Genomic DNA, 14121 nt, shown 5'->3' on the forward strand with positions numbered 1-14121 from the left:
CAAGGGCTCCCAGCACCTGCAGATAGAAGCGCCCGGGGCAAGTCCAAGCACTTCATTTAGACTGTCCCTATTACGATCAATCAGACCCCATTCCTCTTAGCCACAGGAAATTCTAGGCTTAACCCACATGCGCTTTAAAATTAAAAAGGTGGAAAGACGTGCGGTTAAAGACACAGAAAAAGAGATACGGTAATGGAGAAGGGGTTTTGTATGCTTGCACCAGAAAGTTTCTTTTTTCACTTCAACCCTCCGCGTGAAATTTAAGCACATGAAACCTTCATCTTATCAATATGTTGATGCTTGGAAAAGTCTAGTAGTTTGCCTTCACCCCATTCTACTTGTATGCCTTTTGTGTCACCTTGTTTTCCGCAATACAGGCACAGACAGAGGAAATCATATATCTTTGTCTTCCTATTTTTTTTTCTGTTAAGCTTTTAATGCTGGCTGCGTGAACCAGTTTGGCAAATTCTCTGAGCACAAGTGGTGTCAGAGCCCAACAGGCAGCGCGTTTGTCCTTAGCTCTCTGGCCAACGAGCTAACACGGCAGGTCTAGCCTCTCCTGGAGAAAAAATAGTGCAAATAGTAAAAAAAAAAAAAAAAAGTTTAAGTCTTTTACATCCCAAAACCACAGCAGCACACTGAATGACTTCTCTTCAACAGACCTTGGATCAGGACCTGACAGCAAACCTATGAGATGTGTGGATGTGGACTACTGCACGAGTGGGGTTGGGGGATCACCTCTGGCTACACTCAGGATACGCTCCTGTTTCCTTATATCCAAACAGAGTTTAATTTCACACAATGTATTTCCTCGCCCAGGTGTCACAAAACAACAAGCACTACCAACAGTCACTTTGGGATCTGCTATAGCTCCTTGTAATCTCAATGTTGTTGCCGGAAGAGACAACCTTTTTGGAGGCAACAGGGTGAATTGCTTGCATGGAAAGCCCTGGGGTCTTCACCTTTGCAAGTCTGAGCGCTCTCCTCCTCCTCTTAACCACAGCACCACAGAGCAAAAACAGGGTGTGGGCTGCTCTCTGTCCCAGTTGGAGGTTTGACTGGCCTGGGAGCTTTCAACTCTGGCTGTGTCAGGGACACTTGGAGCATCCAAGGCGCTATTTTTACCAGTACTAGGAACATCGAGTTCAGACTTCCACTGCCACCAGCCAAAGAGGAGCTGGTAGTGCCTTTGGGAGCGTGACTCAAAGCAGCTATCTCAGCACCGTGGTGGCCTGAGTACCAAAATAATCATGGATGTAGGACCATCCCAGGCTGAAGCGGGGAGCCGTGACTCACCGAGATCACACAGTGTCAGGTTGCTTTGCTGTGCAAAGACAGTTTACAGCACAATAAAATAGCATCTGCTCCTCCACCCTCTGGAGATACTAAAGGTCTTTAGCCCTAGGACTCCAGCCTCGCTTAATCTGCTGCCGGATTTCGTACTAATGCAGACCTGTCACTGCAAGCGCTCGGTTGTGCGTGCGCAGCATCACAGCAAAAGTTCACTTCAGCAGGCCATCGCCGTCGGCAATTAGGCTGGAGCAAAGCTCAGGCTCCGTCTGAAATGCAATGAAAACGCTGGAAAGGCAGCGCCGGGTCCCACTCGGGCAGACTCCACAGGTTCTTCTTCAGCCAAAGCCGAGTAAGTGGAGGCTGCCACCACCCCTGCTGCTCCGTGGGCGTCGGGGGCACCATCCATCAAAGCAACACCTGAAGAACAGCCCTGTGTCAGTGCCAGCTGCCAGGACGAGGGAACTATCGTCCGCCGCTCAACAATACAAAGGGATTCTTTCCTCCTCCTCCACTATGTAAACTGTTAAAGACCGTGACCCCTGGAAAACATAACAAGCGCGGAGGAATTTACAGTTGCATGTTACAGGTCAAGGCATCAAGCGTTTCACAACCTTGTGATTCCAGCCAAAAGCTCCTCTGTCTGTCTGCTCTGTGCAAATGCAGCTCCCGTTCTTCCATACACACATGCACGCCATGGAGATGCATGGAAAAAATGTTAAATGGAGGCCCAGCTTTTGTTTTCTGACCTTCCTGCCATAACGAACAGTGGTGAAGACATTAGCAGCAGGGCAGCTTCCTCACAGACACCTGGAAAACATTCAGTGGGCATTTGCAATGTGAACATCCATGTCCCACTGTACAGTGCCTAAACACAGCTTTTAATGAGCATAATGTTAAGATGTAGTCTAAAGCAGAACAGAAGGTGGATATTGTGGCTTCATTCAAGATGGGATGGAGAAGTTCTTGGGGTAGGAGAGCTGGGGAGGGCTGGAGCATCGGACGAAGGGAGAGCCTGGTACGAACTAAGCAGAAGTGGCTGCAGGGTGTTTAGGAGCTTCCTCCTCATCTCCATTCAAACCACACTACAGAGCAGAGGGGGCTTTCCAACTGAGCCAGACACCCTATCCTTGGAGGGGACACCAGGAGCCCCAAAGCTTGGGACACAGCAGCCTTGCATTAGCAATTCGAAAGCAACGCGAGGCAGGGTTCAGACCTGGGCTTTGACCTACATTAACAAACCCTGAAAGAGAGGTTTGATTAGAACAACTAGAATGATCAAGTTAACAGCTTTTTGCTTGTTTGGGCAGGACTATTTGATTTAGACACCTAATTGGGTTTGGGAGAAAGGACTTCTTTGCAAAGTAATGACCACTGTAAGCAAACACTACCAAGGTTCCTCTTAACTGACCTAGAAAGATGAGGTATTCCTAGCACTGTGAGAGCAAAGAAGTGAATCAAAAAGCTCCCTTTGGAGTAACAAAACCTTGTTAACTTTCTATACAGCGAAAAAAGGAAAAATCTTTAACCTCTCAATTAAAAAAACATGTATATATATTAAGTAAGTCCCACTCACTGATCTTCTAGAGTTCAAAGCAGTGCTGCTGTATGATCTTGTCAAACCATTGTGAAAATCTCGTATTGATATTGAATACTTAAGACATAGCTACCTCTGCATTCCAGACTGAGAACTGGACTCAAACACACCTTGGTGAGCAGCGACCCGCCTTTCCGTGAGGATGAACCACGAACACTCTTGGAAGCACGCAACAGCTGCATGGTTCACCCCTTGCCACATCACCAAAACTCAGCCTTCTCTTTCCCAGGACGAGCCCACACAGGGCCATCACGGGGGTAGGGAAGCACATAGCCTGCGTAGATAATCACTGATGGCAACGACGGGAACTTGGTTGTATGTCTGGCACACTTCTAATCATGCCATGGGAGAGGGTCCAGATGGGCCAGGGCCACTGGGGAGCAGACTGACAGAGCAATTCACTGTGGCCACACAAGCCAGATGAATTTCTCTGGCCATTACTCTCCCACCCCCTGCCATGGCCTAGTGCAGGTCACAATGACGCTCCACTGAAATGTCTAACACAGTAGGAAATATACATTTTCCCGCAGCACGCAATACGGGATCAAGCCTCAAATTTATGTAGATGTTGCTCTGTGTGTGTGTGTGTTTGTATACAGATGCACACACATATATTTGTAGTCATATGTGTGTGCAGAGGATTAAACATATGGTTTAATGCACAGGCATGAGGATGCATAAGAGGGGATCAACAGAGTCTTAAAGCCAAATTAGCCGATGAACTACTAACTCCCTTTGCCCAGGCCTGTCACAGCAAAAGAAATGCAGGCTGGCAGCGAGAGCCCATGTTTTCATCTTCTTACATATCCAGCATCTCCATCCAACAATTTCCAGTAATAAAAAGCCTAGCTGCAGCCAAATAAGAGGCCATCGCTGCCATAAAGCAAAGAGGAAGCAAAGCCTGTTCTCACAGTACGGAGTCTGCAGGAATATTTGCCAAAGTCCTCAGAGGAAACGTGCTGGCAACATGTCAAGGGCGTAAAATAACTCCATGCTGTACCTGCTTCCCACCTCCCCCTGCAGACACTTCCACATGCACAGAGCTGGAAAGAAACGGGCAGATTCAGAGAAAACTGACACCTCTTGCAAATTAGAGGAGGCAATCCCATTTTTTTTTTGGAACAGCTCTGTGTAACTCCCTAACATGGCTTCCGTTCTGCAAATGTCACATGAATTATCCGTCAAAAGCCAATAACTATGAAAGGTGATGGGGTGATCACCACTCAATGGGAGGTCTTTCCTTCCAGGGCATAAGCTACCTGTGGCTGGTCTCATCTGGGGCTCTCTGTCCCAGTGTCACGGAGGAGCCAGTGACAGACATTGTTTTGCTTCCAGCACAAGATAACAACTACTTCCAATTGCACTGGTGGTTTGCGTGATGCAGACACCTTGACACTAATATCCAAAATGGGCTCTCTAAGCATGGACAGCTGCTGGGCAGAAAGCGCACCTTCCCTTCAGCTCCTCAGCTGAAGACCTACCAACTCTGTGGCCTCCCAGGAGCTCATGACTCAGGGCAATGCGGAGGCCATGGGGGTATGACACGTGCAGCAGCAAACCAGGACAGTGCTGGGTGCTGATCCGGTCATGGCTTGCACGCACCGTTTAAAATAAGAAGACAAGCAGGAAGGCTTTGGGCATCTTTGGGTACCTTCTGTTTTGGGATCCCAACAGTCAGGGAAAGAGTGAGGTGCCCATCACCTGAAAACCACCAGTGCAAATCTGGCATTATATCCCAGATATAAGACCAACCCCCTTTCACAGCATTTGTTTCAGGTCGCCTCCAGATCAAGTTTTCCTCTAATTTCGTCCCCTCCTTGCCCCAAACCTTTTAACATGAGATATAACCCCAAACCCAAGAAAACAACAGAGAGCCAGAAACAACCTCCTGGATGGTGAGAGATGTCATATTTGATTTTCCCAGCTAACAGGAAAGTGAAATATGTAACACTCCCCTTCAGATCTGATCCTTTCTTCTGATTCTCTGCCTTTATAAACGACTGCTGCATGGGGAAGAGGCCAAAAGAAGAATATCAATTGTCTTTCGCAGCACAGAGACTTACTCAGAAAAGGCACCCTGTTCTCCAGGAGCACAAATGTTTTTTCAAATGTTTCTGGCAGAAGAAGAGTGCAGAATCCTTCCAGGACTGCTCTTTATCTGGTGAGATGGCTCTCTGTGGAGTTGGGGGAGGGAAGGCTGCTGCTGAAGTGTCTTCATTTCTTTTCTTTTCTTTCCTGTGACTTTTCTGCAGGAGGATAGTTAAAGAAAAAAAGAAGGAGAGGAAAAAAAAAAAAAAAAGCAAAGGGAATGCTGCGATGCAATCACAGGGCTACTGCTCTAAAGCTTTCTGGAGGTCTTCCTCTTCCAGGCCATCTTGGACTGCATTTGGAAGTGCCCCTACGAATCTTCAAAGAGTTTTGGTGGAACAGGGTTTCTTTTCTCCCTGATAGAAAAGAATGAACTAGTCTCTTTTCTTTAAATGATCTAAGCAGCAATTTTTTCTTCTTCACTTAGACAAGCAGAGCGGTTTGCTGCAGTTTGCTTACTTTTTTTCTTTCTTTCTTATTTTTTTTTAAGAAAATCTGAGGGGGAAGTTTCTTGCAGTATATTACAAGCAAGGTCTGTCACAGACACTTGGTTTCCCAGTGATAATTCTGTAGCAACAAATCACACAGGTTTCTGATGTTATGATAGGGATTTTCAAGGCAATTCAGATGATTTAGTTTTAATCTCAACACAGATTACAAGTGCAGTTTTAGGATGGATTTAAAGTCAATCCAGCGCAGTTTGCCACCAAAAGAGACAATCCTGCCCTGTCTCCTGCTCCTGCTGTTTTGCTCAAGAATGGTTTGATGCTGGTGGTCAAAGACTGAACCTCTGAGAGAAACTACTGGTTTTCTGATGGATCAGCAATCTTCAGAACAGCATCCGTCTTTCCCCCCATGCAGTTGTGGGTATGGAGCTGCTGCAGGTGGGTGATCCCATGAGCTGCCAGGGGCCTCATCATCTGCTTCAGGGATAGCCCGTTGAGCGGCAGAGCATGGCAGAGAGCTGATCCTTGGACACCTACACGGCATGTTGGGTCTGCAAGCTCTGAGATTCAGACCCTAAACTACTGATGTGTCTTTAAATATCTTTTTGCCAGCCTTGTAGATATTATTTGGTGGTGGTCTTTATTTATAAGGCAGGCAAGTAGTGGTGTGGGACTCCAGCATGGAGAGAAAAGAAGAGCAAGGGGAAGCTCATCCCACTCCGAAAGATTCTCCTCTTTGGTTTAGGGTGCACAGAGGCCGACTTAGTCTTTCTCTGGATTTCAGGGAGCTTTGGATAAGGACCAAGGTGCATCATTATCCCATGACAGGATAAAGACACATACTCATTTTTATGAGTGAAAACTATTCTTTCTCTCCAGTGAATGGCTGAGAACTGAACACAGCTGCTATTTTGCTCTGTGCAGTGAATCACTTCTGATTCTTAAGTATTGAAACAGTGACATGCATTCCCCTCGCCTAACATGGGGACCTTTCTCCATCATTGTACCATGAGAAGAATATAGTAATTCATGCCGTCTTTATTTTTTTAGCTTTGTTATTGCTGGGACTCCTTTCACTTCAGGCTGAAGAAGCAGGCAACTGGGGCAGAGAGGAATGCTGACGTTATCTTAAAACATGAAATTTCTGAGAATGGGACATCTCCAAAAGAGCTAGAGTACTCAAACATCTCTTCCTCAGCTGGTAAGCAGGAAATGCAGGAGTGGCTTTATATGAAATAACAGGGACATATCACACACACACACAAAAATCCATTTTCTATTACTTGTTAGGTTGTGGTAGGTTTTCCTCTGAAGATAAGTCGGGTGTTTTGCTGGCAGAACTGGCTGCGCAGAAGACCCTACGTCCCTTCCCCTTGTCCTGGCACATGCTGGGGGCTTGAGAGCATCTACCTGATAATTCTTAATATCACGCTGCAAGAAAGAGATGCGATGATTGTAGAGCATTTAGGAGAGAGAAACAGGCATGATCAGAAGCCTGGGGAACGGGAGATATGAGGGGAGACAGAAAGAATGAGGCTTATTCAGTCTAGAGAAGAGAAGTATAAGGGAGACAGAAAAATAACGCTAAAGGGGATCTTTGGAGGTCATCCAATCCATTCCTCTCCCCTGAAACAATCTCAGCAAAATCTAAACCACTCCTGATAGATAGTTCTTTGACCTGTTCATAGAGATCTCCACTGGTACACAAGCTCCCAAGGCAACCTGGCTTAGTGCTTCATGAGTCTCACTACTAAAATATTTTCTTATCAGCGTATTCTGAATCATTCTTACTTCAGTATAAGGCCTCTCATCTTATCAGCCATGGTCAATTCATAAACAAAATCAAGCTTTCTTTTCTGTTCACCTGTGTTAAAGGAAATAAGATGACATGATTTTTTCTTGACAAACCCACACTGGCTGTTATTCCTTTCCTTTTCCCAGGTGCTTCCAAATAACTAAATTGCTTGATATATCCTGGAGCTGAAAATATAGATGAGCTGGTCTGTAATTCCCATGCTCCTCTGTTTTCCCTTCCTCTGTATGAAGATAGGTACCACATTTGCCCTTTTCCAGTCTTCTGGTATCTTGCTTAGCTTTTCCTGGCTTCTCAAAGATAACCACAGGTATCTAAGATCATTTCAGTCCACTTTCAAAATATTCTAGGATGAAGTTCATCAGGTTCAGCCAATTATAAAACACGAAGCTTATCTAATTTTCCCACTTCTTTCCTTATTCTGTGCTGAACTCCTATCCTTTTTCGATTCAATTTCCAATCCTGTTAGCCTCCTGCTCTCAACTGATCTTTTAAACGAACACTGATACAAAAAAAAGGCTTTAAACACTTCACCCCCTTGGTATCATCTGGTGCTACCTTTCTCTTTTCATCTTATGATAAATGTATTTGTAGAACAATTTCTTGGTACTTACTCTTCGTATATGTAAAAGAGATCTGTAAAGAGAAAAGGAACATGCTATTCCTCACAGCCACCAAGGGCAGGACAAGAAATAATAAGCTTCAAGTGAAGGTTAGACATTAGGAAAAGTATTTTACCTGTTAGAACACGAAAGACCAGGAATGCATTATCTTGGGAGTTTGAAGATTTTTCTATCAATCACAGTTTTTAAGCACAAGTTACACGAGTAATTTTTAGCCTTTTTCCTAGCATTGCTCCTCACAAGGCTTCATATTCAACTGGTTTAGCCCAGTGCTAATGGGATTTCTACTGTTTAGATCTGCCTGAGACACCCCCCACCTCCTCCCCCGCAAGATGTGCTCCACAAAAACACAAGTCTGTGCGCTGCACTTTAAGGTTAGACAAAGATTTGTCAGGAACTGGGTCAGGGGTTTCTGCCCGTCTGCTTTTCTACAATTCAGTGATCCCCATATTCCCAGGTACTATAGCTGCATCCTCTACATTTGTGATGTCTCAGAAGTGAAATGAATGTTGTTCTCCGCAGTTTCATTGCTTCCCTTCACTGAACAGTAGCTCTGAAATTGTCTGTACTTTTTAACAAACTCGATAATAATTGTTTCATCTGCCCTACAGACCAATTAATTAGTGACTATTAATGTCTAGCCTATTACATCCACTTCATAGTGCTGCAGGTCGTGCAACGATGCTGTAGCAGAGCAGAGACAGATCTGAACTGCCTTCTCGTCTTCCACTCTCCAGACCATTCTCCTTTCCTTGAATCTCATCTATCTGTATAAAGGCAGAACTGAACTGATGTTTGGACAATTTGCATATGCAAATCTGAACTAAAGAGAAACCCTCACGGCTACCGCATAGAGGCTTCTGTTAAATGCTATAAATTGAAATGCTTTCCTCCCCAAGCTAAAATAAAAAGTGCCCTGGAGGGTATATTTCTGAAGAGTTTGTGACTAACCTGATTAGTCACCCTAAATTGTGATAGATGGAAGGAAAAAGCAGTTGTCAAACAAGGAGGAAATTCCAATAGAAGAGTAAATTTAAGGATGACAGTGATGATAAATTCTTACAAGCCTTAGAAAAGATCAGCCTTTTGTGCAGCTCTCATAAGGACCATTGAGTGCTCACTATATAATGGGCTGTTGTTTGGATAACTGTAGGAATGTGGTGATTGGTTTTAAAAAGGAAAAAAATCACCTTATGTCCAGGCTGGTCTGAGCTTATTTTAAGTTACTTAGACCTGTAACTAAATTTTTAAGAACTCCCCTCCCTTGCTGCTCCTGCAGGTGAGCTTGAGACTGCTCGGCCAGGGGGATGTACTGCAAGAGAGGACGACACTCATGGTTAGATGACTTCAGATTGAAGCCAGGTATAAATTTTAAACAGTCAGTATTGGGAAAACTTAGCAAAGTTTCTGCGTAATTTTTGCCACTAATGTTTTCTCAACTTAAGTCAGGTGGTTTTCCTATATATGTTCTATTTGCAGTGGGAACTGGATCAGTGAAAAACAGAGAAGATGATCACAATCAACTCTTCTAAGTTGATGATTGCTGCATGCTTTCTTCCTTTCTGAAATATGTAAAAATGATCATCTTAAATCCAATGTAAGAAGGCAACCACTTTTCTGTTCCTCTCTGAACAAACATGATCCTCTGGAATCAGTTTAGCAGGACATGCAGGAAGGGAAACTAAAATACCTCCCCTCCTCTGTCCAGAAATGGCTACCAATTCTTTAGCTGGCTGAAAATTGAAGGGAAAGGAGCAGTAAATTTCATTCACATTTTCCAGCATTTCAAGTTGTCAAGTATTACCAAACCTTAATAATTCCAGCCCTTTCTAAGATCAATATGACACAGTGAATACAAGGAGCTGATATTGCTAGAGTTGATACCAGTTGATTAGTTTGGGACAAATACATAAGAAGTGCGTGTAGAATCAATCTTTTCTGTTTTCTGATTAATTTTTTTTTTGCATTGGCAATGAAATTCTTGCCAGTAAATGCACATTAATAGCACCAAGGAGCTTCAGTCATGGAACAGAACGGCATTGTGCTAAGACTATACGTTACAAAAAGGCAGTCCATGCACTGAAGAGCCTGCATGGCTGTCATTCAACTTGACACCAACCCTTAATGTGTCCGGTTAGTTCCTGACCATGAATTATGTGAAGTTTCAGCCAGAGAAAGCCTGAAGTTTTCTTCAGTCATGAGTCTTTGTCTCAGCAGTTGAACTCTATATCTCTAGTAACGTGGTCATTTCTGATCAATGAGGTCAGAAGTAGTGACTTCTGCCATCTAGGATAAATGACTTGCTGACTTAGTCTGAAGTGGGAAGCAGACAAAATCTCACAAGAAAAGCCTGGTTTTTGTGAGATTTCAAGCAAAAAAAATCCATTTTAAGAGGCGTGCGTGCCCTCAGTTACGCTTTCTGATAAGCTCATCATATTTTCGGCCGTTTGCTGGACAAACTGAGAACCCTGAAGAGTACTTTCGACTAAACCTGACTCTTGGCTAGATGGGATAATTGCTCTACTCCTGCTACTGCATGTGCATTTTTGAACAGAGAATTAAAACAGCATGAATTTCACTCCATCCAAGATTTGGCAATACCCCTTCAGAGCAGTAGATTAAATCAGTATTTCCCAGACTTCCTGCTAGATATATCCTTCTCTAATAAAAGCTTTTTTATTTGTTTATTGCCTCAGCCCATTTCTACTAAGAAAATGTCTCTTTTGTCTAAACATAAATTTTCCAGAACTGTAGTGTGAGGATCCTATGCATATACGGATAGGCTATAGGAGCGATTTTTCTCAGGTTTAATGTGACAATATTAAACACAAACTATCAAACAGGATCCACGGGATTTCCTCTTACTTTCAAGGACTGGCAGTGATGTCCTTTCCCAGGCAAAATTCCCACTAAAGCAAAAAATGTTACCAAGAAGACTAATGAAAGCCAATGGCATCTTGGCTTATGTGAGAACTGCAACATTAGGCACAGGAATGGCCATCCTGGGTAAAACCACATTACAGGTGTTATCTGTAGAAACGTGTACAGTTCTCACCACGAGCAGGTCCTTTTTGTCACTTCCAATCTGAACGGCCAGGCAAAATTCCCTGTGGTGTTTGCTTTGGGAGGAGGAAGGACCGAAAAAGATTTAAGGAACATTTAAAAACCCAGACCTCTAAAAAGAAGGCATGCTAAAAGAACGGAGGGTAGCTCATGAGCTCGAAACCAAGTCCCTTCCATCAGCATCTGGCCTGAAAGCTCTCGCTATTTGTGTCATTAGTAGGCAAAGCTATCGGTGGTGCTGGGTTTCTTCCTGTCTCTCTTGTTCTCCAATTCAGACATGCTCCCCTCCACTAAACAGTTGGCAATGAATTTTTCACTCCCTGATTCAAACATCTGTGCAGCAGCAAAAGGCCCGTGTTTTGGCTGAATTCCTGTTGTTTCCACCAAATGGTCCACAACTGACTTCTTTCAGCCATGTGAGAATAGTGGTAGAGGTTACACTCTGCAGCTACAACAAGGTGTTACCCATCTAATGATAATATAAACTATTTCCTCATCTAATTAGAGTTTCCATTTCTTCAAGTGCATGACAAAGCTTGGACACAGAAGTCACCTAGTTTCATTACTGACCAATGCAGGGCCAGGCATGGTGGAAGGCATCCCTCCAGCTCTTCATGTAGATTACTGTATTCTAAATTAACTGTGGCTACTTTGGACGATGACCAGGGCATCACTGCTCAAAGTTAAGTGGAAACTTCCGCTCCCTGTGCAGCAGAGAGGAGAAAATACACTTCTTACAAATTCAAGCCATGAATCCTTAATATGTAAACACACAACAGGACTAATCAGGTGTTTCAGGCTGCTGGACTGGCAACCATGTGTTTTTTAAGTCATAGAATACCCCTCTAAACTTTCATATATCTCTTCTAAATTATGAAGCATCCTCCTCCCACAAGAGTAGAGTATGGGTTGAACACATCGGCAGATAAAATAGCAGCAATCGTCTCTTTGGTAAGTACCCCAGATAGTCTCATCTGTCCTAAAAAGTCAGGATCTTGCTTTTGCTAAATGCCTTGATTCCAACACATTTGTAAGCCTTTTCCTGGAAGATTATTTGTGTACAAAGAGGGCAGATTGCTGCATGTGCTGACCGGGGGGTTCTCTCAGTCAGACCAAAGACCTCCAGATAGATCTTTGCCTGACAAATACTGCATCCTCCCTACCAAGTGTGCGGAAGAGATGATACATCCTCAAACAGCACTTTGTTACAACAACATGTCACAAAAGCTAATATTGCCTTTAGCGGTGCATGCATTAGAAATATGATAGTTGATATGCTAAGTGATTTTTTTAATAGACCTTGTTAAACATGTTAGCTTCAGAGACCTCAAGCTATCTATCACCAGTGAGTCTTTTTTTTTTTTTTCTTTTTTAAGGCTCAGCAAAGTGAACTAGTTTTTGCCTGTACACTTAACCTACAAATTTATTTTCAATAATACCAGGCCCTCTGAGAGGATGTCCTGTCCACAGTCCTCCTCTGCAAGACAGTGGGAACACACAAACTTATCACTTGCGATTGTAACTCCAGCCATGGGAGATGGGGCAAAGGATGCAATGTGCCGGCTTAATTAGGGAAACTAATTCTTGTGGGTGGATGCCACCACCTCCTTCCACACCCATGTCTTGATTTAAAGACTCCTTCTTTAGGGTCTGTTAATAGCACATCACCTCTACTAAGGCTGAAGCACACCCCTATTTGTATCAGCACAGCACAGACTAGGAATGAATCCATCCTCCCCCCTTCCAAAGCTGATAGTCTGTTACTGGAAACATGGTGGGATGAGTGAAATTGTATCTACACTAGTGTTTTGCAGCTAAACTCAGTGTTGAATTCCCAGCGTGGACAAGTTCTGAGTCAACAGAAAATCCTTCCTGAGGGGAGGAGAGTAGCCAAGAAATTCAGGACACTTCTCCAGGGGCAACAGCACTGGTTGCGTCTAGGGTAAATTAGCCCATGAAGTATAGGACCTCCAGCTTTTCAAGCAATAAGCCAAAGCACAGAGTTTAGAAATGAAAGCGGGAACTGTCTTTAAACCAAACAAATCCACTGGATCCCAGTACAAACATGTAAGTAGGGTTGGGAGAGAGGGTTTACTTCTGGTCCCTGGAATTGACAATATGCCCTGAAACTATATAATGAAATGAGAGGAAAAGACACATTTTCCCTGTTACTGCTGACACACAATTAATATAAAATAAGGAGCCTGTTTGGTGTTGGTTCGAAGTGATCCATCCCCACCGACACAATGAGAGCTAATGAACTAAATCTGAAAGCATCAGCATAAGATTTTGACAAATGCGTTGTTTGCCTATTGAGAGGGTAGAAAATGATTATAAATGACAAGCTGGGCTTGTTTTCAGGCATGGACACTCCAGGAGCAGCGGCATTATGGCCTCAGTTGGTTTTTCTCTGTGTAAATGATTTCACACTTCTGCTACTGAATCAATTGGGTGTTTCTCCATTTAAGAATTGCTGAAATAAAATATCTCCTGCTCCACAGTCAAGGCATGTTCTTGGCTCCCAGGGAGGAGGAAGGGTTTAAACATATCTGGGTTTTGTATTTAAAAATGAAGTGTTGGTCTCAATGCAGTGTTCTCTCACAATTCAGGATTCCTGGGGACAGTGAAAATTTTAAGCAAATTGTTAATAACCATGGTGGCAACACAGAATGTTGTACTAGAAAACTGGGGAAAAAAAAAGAAGTCATATTTCATGTCTTTTTGTTCTGGGGGAAAATAAGAAGTTGTTTACTTAAATATTTTGGCTAAAGAACAAGTCCAGAGGCCAAACTAAGGTTAAGTCTCTGGTATAATCTACAGATCATGTAATAGTCAAATGTAAATTAAATTCTGAAATCTCTTATTCCAGCATTTTTCCCAAAGAAGATAATGACCTACGTACACATCTCACAACCTAACTTTGCTTCTTGTTTCTCTGGGCTGCCAGTTCTTGGGCAGAGATTCTGTAACAGCTTAAATTCCCCAATGAGGTAGAAAGTGTTATAGAAAGAGCAGGAATGAGAAGAGTTTTGGCTGATTTGCTGCTCCCCATTGCTCAGTTCTGCACACATCTGTGCCATTATAAACATAATGAATAATAAATCCAAGCTCATTTTTAGGGCTGCATCCATTGCAAGTATAAATACACAAAGGCAAAGGATTTCTCCTTGGAAAGTCAGCGAGAGGGAGTTTTATATAATT

The sequence above is a fragment of the Vanellus vanellus genome (assembly GCF_965231255.1).
Source record: "Vanellus vanellus genome assembly, chromosome: 7".
Classification (NCBI taxonomy): Eukaryota; Metazoa; Chordata; class Aves; order Charadriiformes; family Charadriidae; genus Vanellus; species Vanellus vanellus.